The 17,087-nt window shown below is 35.6% G+C and overlaps 1 non-coding gene and 2 pseudogenes across 1 annotated transcript; 1 reads left to right on the top strand and 2 right to left on the bottom strand.

Annotated features, from left to right (window-relative positions):
* Positions 1-7,537: 7,537 nt before the first annotated feature.
* Positions 7,538-8,463, bottom strand: LOC120187427 (annotated as a pseudogene).
* A 4,916-nt stretch (positions 8,464-13,379) lies between these two features.
* LOC120187428 lies at positions 13,380-14,200 on the bottom strand (annotated as a pseudogene).
* A 1,246-nt stretch (positions 14,201-15,446) lies between these two features.
* LOC120187794 lies at positions 15,447-15,663 on the top strand. The gene has a single exon (XR_005522339.1). It is a non-coding gene; the product is annotated as a small nucleolar RNA U3 (small nucleolar RNA).
* The last annotated feature ends 1,424 nt before the right edge of the window (positions 15,664-17,087 follow it).

Genomic DNA, 17,087 nt, shown 5'->3' on the forward strand with positions numbered 1-17,087 from the left:
GGAAGAATTACATGTAGTTTTCAAGTCTTTTTTAGAGTAATAGACCAAAACTTTCATTGTTGCATATACCCTGGGCCAATAGTTTGATTTTGTGTAAAGGGTTAAACTATGTGTATGTGTTTTTCAATAAAAGATGCATTAGTTCTAAATGAAAATCATTTTTAATGAATTTTCATAATTATATGTATATACTTGTTTATTTTTATTTCAGGAACTCAAATATCAATGACATAGATGCTAATGATATTGACCCAAAAATTGATTTTGAGCAACCTGTGTGTTATGAGGAAGTTGAGAATTATGGTGAAGGGTATAATTTACCCTCTGAGCTGTTAAAAATGGTGGAAAAAGAGGATAAACAAATTCTACCTCATAAGGAACCTATTAAGATCATAAATTTAGGGTCTAATGCAGATAAGAATGAGGTAAAAATTGGTACCACTTTATCTAATAAAAGGCTACATGATTTGATTTAATTAATGCAAGAATACAATGATGTATTTGCTTGGTCATACGAGGACATGCCAGGATTGGATACAGAATTGGTAGTACACAAGTTGCCAATAAAATCATAATGTAAACCTGTGCAACAAAAGCTGAAAAAAATGAAACTTGAAATTCTACTCAAGATTAAGGAAGAAGTAAAAAAGAAATTTGATGCTGGATTTCTTAAAGTATCCAAATACCCTGAATGGGTAGAAAATATTGTCCCTATAACAAAGAAGGATGGTAAAGTCTGTATGTGTGTTGATTATCGAGATCTTAATAGAGCCAGTCCAAAGGATAATTTTCCTTTACCACACATAGACACATTAGGGGAAAATACTGCTAAGAATTCTTTATTCTCATTCATTGATGGTTTCTCTAGCTATAATCAAATCAGAATGTACCCTGATGATATGAAAAAGATAACGTTTGCCACCTTATGGGGAACGTTTTGTTATTAAGTAATGCCATTTGGACTTAAGAATGTAGGGGCAACATATCAAAGGGCTATGGTAATCTTATTTCACGACATGATGCATAAAGAAATATAAGTTTATGTCGATGATATGATTGTCAAAGCCAAATCCGAAGAAGAGCATGTTGGGAATTTAAGAAAGCTTTTCCAGAGATTAAGGGAATGTAAATTAAAGCTCAACCCAAATAAATGTACATTTGGGGTGACTTCTGGTAAACTTTTGGGATTTGTTGTAAGCTAAAAATGAATTGAAATAGACCCAGATAAAGTCAAAGCTATTCAAGATTTTCTACCCCCACAAACACAAAAAGAGGTTCGAGGATTTTTATGAAGGCTTAATTATATAGTCTGATTTATTTCACAGCTAACTGAGAAATGTGATCTTATTTTCTGCCTCCTTAGAAAGAATGATTCTGGGCATGGAATGAAGAATGTCAAGAAGCCTTTGAGACAGTTAAGAAATATCTAACAAGTACTCCAATATTAGTACCACCTATTCCAGACAAACCTTTAATTCTTTATTTGTCAGTCTGGGATAATTCAATGGGATGTGTATTAGGACAGCATGATCAAACTGAGAAAAAAGAAAGAGCTATTTATTATCTCAGTAAGAAGTTCACTGAATGTGAAACTATATATTCTTTAATTGAGAAATTATGTTGTGCTTTGGTATAGACTACTCAAAGGCTTAGACAGTATATGCTATATCACACTACCTGGCTTATATCTAAATTTGATCCTTTAAAGTATCTAATGAATATTCTTGTGTTATCTGGAAGATTAGCTCGTTGGTAAATTTTGTTGTCAGAATTCGAAATCCAATATGTCAGTCGAAAAGCAGTAAAAGGGAGTGCAATAGCTGAATTTGTTGCAAGTAGAACTTCTCAAGAATATGAACCAATAGATTTTGATTTTTATGATGAGGATTTGATGGTAATATCAACAAGGGAATCAATTACATCTATCAATGAATATTGGAAGTTGACTTTTGATGGTGCTTCAAATGCTTTGGGACACGGAATTGGGGCAATTTTAGTTTCACCAGATAGAGAGCATTATTCGTTTATTAGCCGACTTAATTTTGATTATACAATCAATACGGCTGAGTATGAGGCATGTATTTTGGGTCTTAGAGCTGCCATTGAACGTAAAGTAAAAATGCTCAAGGTTTATGGGGATTCAGTTTTAGTGATTTACCAAATTAAAGAAGAATGGGAGACAAAAGATTTCAACCTAGTAAAATATCAGAAACTGGTTCTGAAACTCATTAAAGAATTTGAGGAAGTAACTTTTGATTACATCCCCAGAGAAGAAAATCAAATGGAAAATGCCTTGGTAACTTTGGCAGCCATATTTAAGGTAAATGAACATGCAAGCATGGTGCCTATTGAAATACAGGCTTATGAATATCCAGCTCATTGTTTTAACATTGAAGAAGAAAAACCTTGGTATTATGATATTTTGCAATATATCATATATCAAAGTTAACATGAACAAGCAACCGAAAATGATAAGAGAACCATCCGAAGAATATCATCCGGGTATGTACTCGATGGGTAAGTCTTGTACAAAAAGAGCCTAGATCAAGTCCTATTGAGATGTGTGGATACCAAAGAAGCTAAATCAATTCTTGAAGAAGTACAAGAAGGAATATGTAGTACTCATGCTAATGGGCATACAATGGTTAGACAAATTATGAGATTTGGATACTACTGGTCAACTATGGAAACAGACTGTATTAATTATGCCCGAAAGTGTCACAAGTGTCAAATATATGGACACAGGAAACATACTCCTACTCATCCATTGCATGTAATGAAAACTCCTTGGCCATTCTCTATATGGAGCATAGATGTTATTGAACAAATTTTTCCCAAAGCTTCAAATGGTCATCGCTTCATTTTGGTAGCACTAGATTATTTTACCAAATAGGTATAAGCAGCTTCTTATGCGAACATCACTCAGACCATAGTCTATAAATTCTTGAAAAAATATATCATTTGTCGATATGATCTTCCGAAGAGAATTATTACAGCCAATGCTTTGAATCTGGACAATAAAATGATGAAATCAGTCTGTGAACAATTTCAGATAAAGCATCATAATTCCACCACCATCGCCCAAAGATGAATGGAGCGGTTGAGGCAGCTAATAAGAATATCAAAAGGCTTATAAAGAAGATGACTGAAACTTATAAGGATTGGCACGAGAAACTACCATTTGCTCTATTAGCCTATCGAACTTCAGTACGAACATCAACTGGGGAAACTCCTTTTTCATTAACCTATGGGATAGAAGCAGTCTTACCAATTGAGGTAGAAATTCCTTCATTACGGGTTCTATCAGAAGTAAAGCTAGATGAGGTAGACTGGGTACAAACCAGTTATGACCAATTAAATTTGATCAAAGAAAAAAGAATTAAAGAAATTTGTCATGGCCAAATGTACCAAAAGAGGATGATATGAGCACATGATAAGAAAGTTCGCCTACGAGAATTCTATGAAGGGGATCTTGTGCTCAGAAGGATTTTACCTTCCAAAAGGATCACCGAGGAAAGTGGATGCCAAATTGGGAAGGACCTTATGTTGTAAAAAAGGTTTTCTTTAGAGGAGCTTTAGTCCTTACTGAAATGGATGGACCTGAATTACCTTACCCAGTAAATTTAGACGTCGTTAAAAGATATTTTGCATAGAATGAAGGGAGGATTTGAAGAATTCCATACCTTCAACATAATTTCGAGATCCTTTTTACATAAGCTACATTCAAATTACTTTGCAGCGTGAAAGTTCAAGAGCATTTATGCTATTGGTGTTTGAAGATACCTACTTTTTCTTTTACAAATAAAAGTTTGTCATGTAAATTCTTTGCATAAATAAAAATATTTTTCTTTTTGCAAAATATCTTGATTTGAAAGTTTTAAAACATGTAGTTTAATTTGAAGTACATAAAATCATGGTGTATTATTGTACAAAAAGTCTTTGAAAAATGCAGACATTTTGAGGCCAGTAATGTTTTAACATATGATGACATGATATATGAAACATTGAAGTGCATATGAGGTTTCAGATACTTGAAAATGGTCTGAAATATTTGTTATCAATTGAATGGTTTGTCATTTGGAATTCAAGAAGAACTAAGACAAGTTTAGGTTTAACCAAAAAAGATCAAGATGGTTGGTTGAGATAAAATGATTATGTTCACTGCACCCATGATGAGACTAAGTCAAGAATGGACAATAAAAAGGGGTCATGGTTCAAAGAAAAAGATACTCTGAAACTTTTTCATTGTATACATTTTAGGTATAAATAGGATCATGACATTCATAAATACATTATAGCAAATACAATGTCATATTTGTAGGTTTTTTCAAAAGAAAGTCGAAGATTCAAGATATTGGAATTTTGAAATATGAATGATCAACTCAAAATTGCTAAAAAAAAGGGATATCAAAAGATTACATGAGTTTCGTATCCATGGAAGAGTAGTGGAACAGGTTCTTTTCAATATTGCAGATTTGGTCTCCATGGAAGAGTAATGGAAGCAAATCAACCTCGAATCTGATCTTCACGGAAGAGTAGTGGAAACAAGCAATGCAATCAAGCCTTCACAAAAGATTAGTGACGCAGGAACAGATCAAAAATTTGATCTCCATGGAAGAGTAACGAAACGAATTTTTATAAGAATATAAAGTCAATTAGACAAAAACTTCTTGTCTTTTTATCTTTGTTTTATTCTTGTTTACATAAAAATAAGCAAAGAGGGGCGGTTGTCGACAGTCGTTTCCTTTTGAATTCGATTTCAATATAATTATATATTATTATATTATAATTACGTTATTATAAATAATTTTTACAATTTTACATGTCCAATGCATTAAGCCCTGATGGCTAATTACAAGCATAACCCTAAACCCATGTTACAACCAGATTCGACCCTAGTAGCCCAGCAGATTCGGTGCAGATCAAGATCTAGTTTACGTCCAGATTTGACCCGAACAACCCAATAGGCCCACAAGCATATCCAAAGGTAATTAGGGTTTCACGCATGTATCTCCAGTGCCGCTCTTCCTCGGCCATCCGATCCAAAGACAAATCCAACGACCAGCAAGGTACCAACAAAACCCTAGGGTACTCATTACAACACTAGGGCTATTTCGACGCGCCATAGAGATGATGATATCCTCCCCGCCGAATGTTCCAACCAGTAGTAGCCACGTCCTCGCTGGATTTGCAAGATCTGGGTGCATTTAATGCACCCTGTCTCTCCACCGTACAGCTCACCACCTCTAGGGTGAGTCACCACCGTAGCTCCGGTGACTCACCGGGGTTCTCTTTTAACCAGTCCGAATGATAGTTTGATGAAGGCTATAAATAGACTGATCCTGCAAACAAGAAGAACAATGGAGCAAGAAACAACCAGTGCCCAATAAATAGCAACAAAGCTAATAAAATAAAGAGATAAGAGAAAAAAGAGTCTTACCCTCAAAGTTTCAACCATCAACAGAAGAAAATAGCGTCGCCGAAAAAATCATTTTCGAAGGTAAACTTTGTACATCTACGGATATTGGGTAATTTTTGGTAGAAAAGAAGGTTAGATCTAGGTTCAGGGGAAAGAGAGCTTTGTTTTGATATACTTTTTTGATATCCGGCCACCGTGGGTGGTGGCCGACGGTGGCGGTTGACGGCAGTGGTCGGCTGCCGGCCGGGGACGAATTCCCTCCAGTGAGAAGTGAGAGCTTCTCTAAGAGAGAGAAATAGAAAAGGAGAAATGAGGTTTGAAACATCTTCAGGCCTAATAAGGCCTATTTATACCCCTCCCCAAATGGTGTCATTTTGGGGAGGGACTTGCGTGTAATTCGGGTGTGGGGAAATTGAGTCCGAGGTCCCTGTAATTTTGTAACCTTGCTATTTAGTTATTAAAAATTTGTTTTGTATATTTTATTTTTTCTTTTAATTTTATTTATTTATGTTTCGATCCCTACTTCATATATATATATATATATATATATATACTTTAGGATAAATATCAGGTATAATCCTTAATACTTTAATAATTTACATTTCGACCTTTCTAATAATTTAGGGTAAATTATATTATTAGTACATTAACTTCATATTATTTCAAATTATAGTAAAATAATATTAATATTTTACATTTAAACCATTAATTATTATTATTATATTAATTATATTATTAGTATTTATATCTTATATCATGATTATTAATTTTCATATTTTATAACTTAGCCTATGTTAATTTTAATATTTAGTATTTTAATATGGGAATTGGGTTTTGTTGTTGTTGTTGTAGTATTTTAATGAGATTATTAATATTATTAATTAATAATTTATTTAGGTCATTTGTAAATTTAAATTTAAATACAAATCTATCATTTACTGCAAATACATTTAAGTAATAAATATCGATACCAATTTTGGGCGTTTTGGTGGTGTTAATCCTTCCCCATATATAACCGACTCCCGAACTCATTTTTCTGGTAAGCAGACCCAGTTGTATTATTTTAATATTATTCTTATGAATTTTTATTAAAATAATATGACATTTTGGTGACCAATCTCACCAAATTAAAATATTGGTGGAGACTCTACAATTTGGTGTTTAATATGATTCAGGAAGGATAAACACTTACTTTTTTGAGACTAGTTACCTCGTCTGGGGTGTACTATTTGTACTCTCCGTCGCCAGGGAAGAGAAACGTCTCGACAGTAACTACTAAATCCCTATTTATTTTACTGTAAATTAGGTATTACTTATGCTTTTATTTTTTTATTTCAAAATGAAAAAACACAACAAAACCAAAAAAAATACCTTAAAAATTTTTGTGTATTTCTCTGAAAATCAGAGCCAAAAAGATCCTTTTGTGTTATATGGGGTTCAGTTTTTATAATTGAAATTTACATAAGATTAGCATAAAAACCGGAGCCAAAAAGGATCCATTTGATTTGGGCTAAGTTTAGGGTTTATTTTATTTGGTTTGGGGTCTGCTTCATTTGGGCACTATTTTGGTTCAGGCTCAGAGAAAAATGATGGTTACACTATCCCTAGCCCTTTGTATGATATTTCGGTGTCGCAGCCGTCTTTCGGTTGGGCCCATAATTGGGCATCGACTTGAATAATTGGGTTAGAGTCGCCACCCACCATTTTAAAAACATTTAGGTAGGTCGGACACCATCTTCCCTGATCTGGGTTATACCAGAAATGTGTCGGGTTCGAGAGTCGGGTACGGTCAAGGAAGGATTAGCACCCTTGAACCGCCATTTCGGTACTAATTAATTTGTCGATTGTCTTTATTTGCGAAAAATAAAATTTAAAATAACATAAATTAAAAAATATTAAAATAAATCAAAACAATGTTAGATAAGAAGTATTAAATAAATCAAAAGGAAAAAATTAAAATAAAATAACATAAATTAAAAAAAAATAAAAGTAATAAAATAAAATAAAACCCATAATGTTTGAAGAACCATATGGAGAATTTACCCAAAATTGGTCAAGTGGGGTTTTGCTTAAATTCACGCGTACAGGAGCCCTTTTTTAATGCATTTGCAATTCAATTTAAAGCAAACTTATCCTGTTAGTGCTCTTTTTCTTTTCAATGACATGCTTGGCAACCATTAGCCAATGCTTCTTTCTCAAGTCTTTATCATCTTCAATCTTGTCGGCTTCAGTCATTGCTAGCACTGGACCAATCAAATGGAAAGATTCGGAATCAGCTGAACCACGAATTCTCTGAAAGTTAGCTCTCAAGTACATAAGTTCATCATCTTCATTCTTCGAGTTCTTTCTCACTAATCATTCTGGCCCCGACCAAAACCGAACTCACCAGCCTTAAAGCATTCGTATCGGCTTTTGAAGGTCGACATTTAACCGCATACCTAACTTTCCTTCCGTTGCAGTACAAAGTCCAAAACGGCAGCATCGACGAACTGAACTCAAAGTCGGTGCAATCCAGCGTAATTCGAAGTATACCGCCTTGATTTTATCGAGCCAAAATCGGCGTAGGAACTGCGAATTCGAGGAGTAGAATCGGGTCGGGGGACTTGGAGTATGTTTGGATGCAAAACCGGACTTTTCCCCTCCTGTAACCGAAAATGGTGCCTGTGATAACACCAGAATTTGTAGTGTAAATACGGTGGTGTTTGATTTGTGGGTTTTGGATGATGGCTCGATTGCAGGTGGGCATAAGGAGTGCCATGATGGAACGAAGGAGCCGCCATCGGACTTGTTTCTGGCAATCAACTGAGGTAACGCCGGTGGACGCAATTGTTAGGCAAGGCATGTTGATTTGCCTAACGCTAAAATATGGGAAGGTTGGCTTCGGCATGGTATCCAGATGTTAAACAAAGGAAATCAAAGCTTAAGAACCGAGGCCCCCTAATGGCTTGCACGTCCCCCTCATTAAATAACCAGCTTTTGGAGGGTCCATAGAATTACCAACTGATCTCCACTCTGCTATTTTTTCTCTTCCCCCTGCCCAGTAATAGACGTGAGGAGATAATGGTTGCACAACTCGTTTCCCACAAAGAGCAACGGTTGAGATACTTAGAGTTCAGCTTGGGGCCTAAAAAATAATTATAGTATATAAAGTAATAATAATAATATTAATAATAATAATAATAATAATGATAATAATATAATTTTTTTTGTAGACCCGGACAAAAACAGGTGTCTACAGCTGCCCCTCTTTGCACATTTTTATGTTAACAAGAATATGTCAAAGATGAAAAAGATAACAAGTTTTTGTCTTGTTCTCTTTTATTTGAGACTTGATAGTGTTTTTTGTGACACTAAGTCGATCCATTGAGCACGATATCATTCTTCGTGAAGTTGAAATCGTTGGTGAATCGAAAAATGTCTCTTTGTTACAAATCTTGGTCGACCTTGGTCTTCTTCTTGATTTAAAGACCTGGGTGTGAAAATTTGACCAGAAAGTAATTCCTTGTTGATGCAACATGGTTGATACGCCCTCGAGCTGAATGGAATCGAACTCGAAGGTTTGTGTTGATAGATAACCCTTCTAGCCTTGAGTTATGCTGCAAATGATGTGCCCTCGAAGTTGAGTGTAATCAAACTCGAAGGTCTTTGGTTGGCATATAGCCCTTCTCGACTTAAGCTATGCTGCAAATGATGTGCCCATTGAGCTGAGCGTAGTCGAACTCGAAGGTCTAGGTTGGCAGATAGCCCTTCTTGCCTTGAGTTATGCTGCAAATGATGTGCCTTTGAGCTGAGTGTAACCGAACTCGAAGGTTTGGTGTTTCAAGAGAAACATTTGCAAAGGTTTTTTTTTGTGTTTCAAGAGAAACTGTCTCAAGGGAGGCAAAATTTTGTTTCAAGAGAAACATATTCAAAGTTTGGTGTTTCAAGAGAAACTGTCTCAAGAGAGACAAAACTTTGTTTCAAGGGAAACTTTCTCAAGAGAGACAAAATTTGTTTCAAGAGAAACTGTCTCAAGATAGACAAAACTTAGTTCCAAAAGAAACTGTCTCAAGGGAGATTAAATTTGTTTCAAGGAAAATATATTCAAAGATTTTGTTTGAAGGGAAACTGTCTCAAGAGAGACAAAATTTGTTTTAAGGGAAATTGTCTCAAGAGAGACAAAATTTGTTTCAAGGGAAATTGTCTCAAGAGAGACAAAATTTGTTTCAAGAGAAATTGTTTCAAGAGACTCAAAACTTTGTTTTGAGTAAATTAGTCTCAAGCGAGACAACCCTTTATTTCGAGAGAAACAATCTCAAAGGTGATATGTTAAAGAAATCCTTTCAGAAACTCTTAATCGTTGACTTAAGGAAGTCAAATATATGGATGGCATGTTTGTTGTGACGCTAAATCACTTCATCGGGCACGATATCCTTCTTCGTGAAGTTGAAATCATGGATGGTCCCTTGGTTGTGAAATTGAGCCTTAACTTGAATATCCTTCCTCGTGAAGTTGAAATCCAAGCTTGTATGTTTCTTTGAGTTGGATATCCTTCGTCGAGAAGTTGAAATCCAATCTCGAGTAAATTGTGTCGCTTCGAGTTCAATATCCTTCGCTGTGAAATTGAAATTGACTCTGAACGAGACTCAGAAAGTTGTTTTGTCGTCAGACAGTCGCCCCTTCACTGTGAAGTCAAGCAACCATCATCACCTTTTGAATGTTCTTTTGAATCGAGTATCTTTCGTCTTGAAGTTGAAACTTGACTCAAAAAATTGCAAAAAAATTATGTATGCTAAAAATAATAAATGTGATGCTCTTAAGTATGTCTAAGATGCATGCAACATGAATTAATTCTGTTTTATCTCTTGGATGGAGCCTCATTTTTGTCTGCTAGTCTTGTCCTTGGAATCGACCATGCCCCATTTTCTTCTCAGGTTATTGGTAATGTCACAAGTTCGATCTGATCTCTCGGACTATTATCTTGTGAAATGCTCGAAATTTGGCATTGTTCGATCTTTCTTCAAGAGAGGCAAAATGAGCCTTAGCACCTTCCAGGACCTTACACATTTGACACTGTCCTGTTTGAAAAAAAAATCTCATTTCTCTCATTTTAGGGGGGAAGAGAAAAAAAGATATAAAACTGTAAGAATTCCTGTAAAACATTGCCCCATAATCCAGGCTTGCAATCGAATCGAATAAAATCAACATGAGTTCAAAGAATATCAAAGGAATCAATAGCTCTTTTAATGCTTCCAGAGTTATAGCTCGTTGACAAATATTCAAGTTGATGAGTTGGCTTTAGGTTGACCTACAGTTTCAATCATAAAAAATGTCATTTTTCGGTTATTGCAACATGCTTTTTCTTTGGCTTGGCATTTTAATTGGATGCGGATAAAATGACGCAACTAGCATTATCAATTACTAAACCTTCTATTTCGATTCTCTGAAATCTTCCATTTGTTCAAGCTTCGTAAGCTCCTCTAACAAAGGTAGTGCAGAAATATCGGTCTAAAAATTAAATTCCTGAGTGCTCGTGTGAAATTGACTTTAACATGTGTTCCTTAACTCCCTTAGTCCATCATTACCGAACATTTCTTGTTTAGATAAATTTGATTTAATTTACCGTTATCTGGATAGCTGAATCCATAAATCTGCGGTGTTTAACCAATTGCTTTAGAGGGACAGCTTAACATTATAATCACTTTTATCAAGTTAACTGAAGGGTTCATCTAATCATAAAATCTTCGGCCGGATAATAGCAGTGGAGCAAACACCAAATTGCCAAGTGTTCGAGCAATGTCTTGGTTTGAATGTAAACTATTCATAAGGCTAGGGCTTTCAAGTTTCCTCTATAACCAATTGCCTTAGTGGAATAACTCGGCTTTAAGGATTTAATTTCTTAAGATTGTCAAGAAGAACATGTTATAGTCTAGGTATTTGTTGAAGGTCAAAAATTTCATCTTTAGAGTTCAATTTTCAAGCAACTAACCTAAACTAGATTCACCTACTCGGCTATTCCATCTGTAAAGATCATTATCATCACTGAACGTATTAAACAAAAAGTATAGTAATGTCATATGCAAAAGATGCCCCATGTTGTCCGAACCTATGCACACCTAAATACCAAGCCTATTTTTCGTTCACTTATGAGAGGATAAGGCTATATCGATTATTGTAAGGGAAAGATATGGTGTTCGGGCTTTTCAGGGTAAAGTCCTTTTTTCACTTTGTTAAAGATCTGTAATTCTGAATCATTTACAAAGTTTTTTAATCCAGCTGATATTCAAAGAATTTCAAGTTGTAAATTTGATTCAATGCTTAGCGCAAATTCATTGAAATATCCTCATAAAAAGAAATATGTCAAAGTTCAAAAGTAGGTTTCAAAAAGAAATATGAGAAAGTTAAAAAAAACAAGACCAAGCAGGATGCTGCAAAATGGAATAAATCCTCATTAGGATGCCCTATTATTTCTAAAATGTCGAGGATTAGGGCCTTCAACCGCACTTGCTTCTCAATCGTTTCACTTATTGAGGATCCTGAATAGATTTCTGCTTCGGAAGTGTCCTTTCTTTCATCGTAGAATTCCTGCTCTTTTCTATTTTAACGAGTGTCATGTGGATGAGGTGTGTCCAACTCTTGAATGAAATATAAAAAAATGTGAAATATGCAAGAATGCATTATGCATGAAATTTTTGAGGCATTGATCCAAAAAGTGTCTGTTGTTATAAATAATCCTTATTGGGGACAAAAGTGTTATGTCTTTAAGAGACAAAAAACATTTTGATGGTATAGATCCTGAATAACTTCTGACAAGTTGATTCGTCTTCCGTCTTTTTTTGTCACCGGTTGAATACCTTGTCGTACCGTTCCAACTCCTTTGGCTAAATTGTGAAAGTGACGAGCTGCTTACCCAAAAAAGTCTTGAAGGATTGCATCTCCGGCTTTCATTCTCTGTTGAGTTTGTTCCTTAACGAAAACGCCTTTGGAAGCCTCTATTGAAAAGAACTATCTGAAACTCACTTCTTGGATTTGTCAACAATGTCATGTTGTCTCTGAAGGGATTCTCCAGGTCAATAACCTTTTTCTCATCTTGCCCATGCAACCTTTGCCCCTGAGTATTCTTTGACCAAAACTAGACTTCTAAACTTTTCATCTCTTTGTATTATAACCCCTTTGTCCATTAATGTAGATTATTTACGTTTAACGAACACGTTTTTAGTGGATCAACACCTCTTTTGAATGAATGATGCAAAAGATGGAAATAAAATAAAAGATGACAAAAAATGAAAAGAGTTAGTGAGGTGAAAATAATCAAAAACAATCATGACAATAAAAGTCCTACCCCACATGATATCTACCCCACATGCATATTATTCCTACCCGGAAATGATCTCTATCTCACATGCTAATTTCAAACAAATCCTAACCGCATATTTGTCTAGTTCGCATTCTTTGAACAGAAAGTAAAGCATGAAACAAAGCAGTCTAGGGTTTGGAATGAGGTTTTGGAGTGGGCTCTAATTCCCTGTACTCTCCTGGTTTAGGTTTTAAAAAAGGTACCCGAGTTTTCCTTGTTGGTGCCCCCTTGAGCTTGCCAGACCCTTAGTCATAAGCCCATTACAAGCTTATGTGGACTAAGTTAAACTCAAGAGGATACATTCCCTTATGCTCATACAAAAAATAAATTCACATGAAGACATATGGTATATGAATCCCGAAGGTTACTTGCTAGGCCCATACGGAGAATTTATCCTAAAAGGTCTAAAAAATGTTAGATAAAAAATATTAAATAAATCAAAAGAAAAAAAATAAAATAAATAACATAACATAACATAAATTAAAAAAATAAATGTAATAAAATAAAATAAAACCCATAATGTTTGAAGGACCATATGGAGAATTTACCCAAAATTGATCACGTGGGTTCTGCTTAAATTCACGTGTACAAAAGCCCTTTTTTTAATTGCATTTGCAATTCAATTTAAAGCAAACTTATCTTGTTAGTGCTCTTTTCCTGTTCAATCACATGCTTGGCAACCATTAGCCAAAGCTTCTTTCTCAAGTCTTTATCATCTTCAACCTTGTTGGCTTCAGTCATTGCTAGCCCTGGATCAATCAAATGGAAAGATTCTGAATCAGCTGAGCCACGAATTCTCTGAAAGTTAGCTCTCAAGTACATAAGTTCATCATCTTCATTCTCGAGTTCTTTCTCACTAATCATTCCGGCCCCGACCACAACCGACCTCATTGGCCTTAAAGCATCCGTATCGGCTTTCGAAGGCCGGCATTTAACCGCATACCTGACTTTCCTTCCGTTGCAGTACATAGTCCACAACGGCGGCATCGACGAACTGAACTCGAAGTCGGTGCAATCCAGCGTAATCCGAAGTATACCACCTTAATTTTCTCGAGCCAAAATCGGCGTAGAGGAACTGCGAATTCGAGGAGTAGAATCGGGTCGGGGGACTTGGAGTTTGTTTGGATGCAAAACCGGATTTTTCCTCTCCAGTAACCGAAGATAGTGCCTATGATAACACCAGAATTTGTAGTGTAAAGAAGGTGGTGTTTGATTTGTGGGTTTTGGATGATGGCTTGGTTGCAGGTGGGCATAAGGAGCGCCATGATGGAACGAAGGAGCCGCCATGATCGTACTTGTTTCTAGCAGTCAACTGAGGTAATGCCGCCGTTTGTTAAGTGGGTCACGGTGTACGCAATTGTTGGGCAAGACATGTTGATTTGCCTAACGTAAAAATATGGGAAGCTTGGCTTCGGCATGGTGTTCCAGATGTTAAACAAAGGAAATCAAAGCTTAAGAACCGAGGCCCCCTCATGGCTTGCACGTCCCTCTCATTAAATAACCAGCTTTTGGAGGGTCCCATAGAATTACCTGCTGATCTCCAGTCTGCGTTTTTTTCTCTTCCCCACTGCCCAATAAAAGACGTGAGGAGATAATGGGTGCACAACCCATTTCCCACAAAGAGCAACGGTTGAGATACGTGGAGTTCAGCATAGGGCCTACAAAATAATTATAGTATATAAATTAATAATAATAATAATAATAATAATAATAATAATAATAATAATGATAATAATATAATAATATAATTTTTTTTATAGATCCGGACAAAAATAAGTGTCTTCAGTCGGTATGTCTCTTTTGTGACTCAATTATGTAATATAGAGTGTGCAAAATCGGATATTGAATCCGTTTCAATTCTAAATTTCGGATATATGAAACTTCAGATCATGTACATGAATATCTAATCTAAATGTCATTTTTTTTAGTGTTTAAAGTATTTTTTTAACCGGTGATAAATGATAATAATTACATATTGATAATACTATCACGAAAACTATTACATAATAATAATATAGATCCTAAAATTCATCGTTTGTGGATTGAGATTTAAGTTTCAAATCTCTCTAGTCGCACATATACAGACTAATGATATATTAATATCATTATCTGTGTGTGTTTTTTTTCTTAGAATGACATGAAATATTAAAGAGCTTTCATCGCATAAAAATTTGAAACATTATGCCTTCCACCCGCTGATATATATGTAGTATTAACTATTAAGAATTAACATTTTAAACATCAACCGTGGAAAGAAAGCAAATTAGGGAATGAATTATAACATGTAGAAATTCAAAGTTTAATTAAAAAGTTAACTAGTAAGAAATAAATAAGAAAGACAGTATTCATATCTCCCCTAATATACAATTAACATTTATCATTGTATTCTTTTATTTGAAAGGAATAGATTAGGAGATACTCTCCTAATTTATAATTTTATCAAAACTTCATTCAAATTAAATTTCTCCTGCAATATTCATTCCAATAAAAAATTAAAACATTCAAAAAATTGTAAATAAACAATTAAATAAGTCAACAACCCAATAAAACCAACACAATAAAATATTTTAATTGTTATAAATAAACATTAATAATTATCCAAAGTATTAACAACATAGTAAAACCAACAACACAATAAAAAGTTTTAATAAGAGGTTCAAAATAAACATATTACAAGTATACAAGAGATTTACGACCTTACTTGAACAGGATATGTTCTATAGGTTCGTACCTCTGTATCCTTGAGTTCTAAGGAGACAGGGTTCCAAGTCTGGATGATGAATCGTGGCTGTGCGATTTGAGCGTGATTAATGGTATGGTGGATCGGTGTTGAATCACCTTAACAGCGGAGGATCGTTCTCAGCTTGCCTTGTCTTGCTGGGTTGGTCGCGCAGCTGTCTGACAGGCTCCCTCCACCTTGTATTTATTTCCCTCAGGTAGTAGCAATAGCATGATCCAAAATCTCCGTCAAGGAGCGACCAAACCAACATACCACCAAAATCTCCATCAAGAAGTTCCTTGTTTTTTCTCCCATCTGCCTCCGCTGCCCCGGTTGATTGCTTGGCTTCTTCTCCCGTCTACGTTTTAGGAAGTTTCATGGAGTAGGGTTCAGTGTTGTTCGTGTGCTTTGCTTTTTGAAGCAGATGGAGCCCTTGTGATTGGATCCATATTGCGTGTTTTAGGTTCAGTAGCAAGCATGAAGCCAGTGTTGCGGTCCGGTGGGCAGATGGGAGGTTGCTGGAGGAGTTTATAATTTAAGTTTTTCTTGTTTTATCTTTGGAATAAAAAATCTTTAGTTATGTTTCTGGTAACGTGGTGAAGAGGGTGTGGAATCTGGCTACTATATATGTCAGGTCTCTCAAGGTTGTTTTGGGTGGTCGGATTGTCGTTGGTGGTCGGTCACAGGCATTTGGTTCAGAGAATCAGCAATTTAGGATATTAGTTTTAGGTGCATTGTTCTTTGTCAGTTTTTCGAAAGTTCGCTTCCACCTTCTCTTGTCGGAGTAGCTATGTTGAAGGGTTTTTAGAGGGTTTTGTCGGTGGAGAGAGTGTTGTCTGGTTGCTATAAGCATAGGTTGTATAACGAGGATGTCATTTTCCCAGTCTTTCTAGCAGTTGGGTTTGGTGTTAGGTTTGTTATTAGGCTCGTATTGATGGTGGTTATCCAGTTTATTGGGGTTTTAGAGCGTATGGTGAGCTGGATCAGCAGAGTTAACCGGTGTCGAACCAGCTTTCTCGAACTGGTTTTTAGTAGGGTTTGAGCAGAGATCTATAAATAAAATATGGGATTTTTCATAGATGATTCATCGTTAGTGTGGTACTTTTATTTTCTTTATCCTTTTAGGGGTCGTGTGGGGTTCTGTTTCTTTCATTTCATGAAGTAACAAGGTTTAGAGTCTGTTTCGATGTAGCCAGATTGATTCTGGTAGTGCAGTGGGCGTCGGTGGTACCTGAGAAAAGCACGTTTATCATTAAGGGTAGGGTTTTTTCCTTTATTATTCTTTCGGAGGTTCATGTAGAAGATTGTGAGTGCATGGTTGGCTCCTGGGAACGGTATTTTCAGCTGTTGTCGGTGATGGGAAGTTTTCTTGGTTGTAGGAGGGGTTTGTTGCATCTGCTAGCTTCGAAATTCCCGCATTCTTCCTTTAGTGGTTATTCGGAAGTTGTCAGAGATAGTTTATTTGTTGTGCCCATACTATCTTTTTGGTCGGTCTTTTTATTAGTCAGAGATAGTTTATTTGGTGTGCCCATTTTGGTTTGCCCCTTTCTTTGTCCATTAGTGCCCAGGTTTCTTGATGTTCCATTAGCAGTAGTTTCTGTTTTTCGAGGTTG

The sequence above is a fragment of the Hibiscus syriacus genome, unplaced genomic scaffold, assembly GCF_006381635.1.
Source record: "Hibiscus syriacus cultivar Baekdansim isolate YM2019G1 unplaced genomic scaffold, ASM638163v2 tig00113725_pilon, whole genome shotgun sequence".
Lineage (NCBI taxonomy): Eukaryota > Viridiplantae > Streptophyta > Magnoliopsida > Malvales > Malvaceae > Hibiscus > Hibiscus syriacus.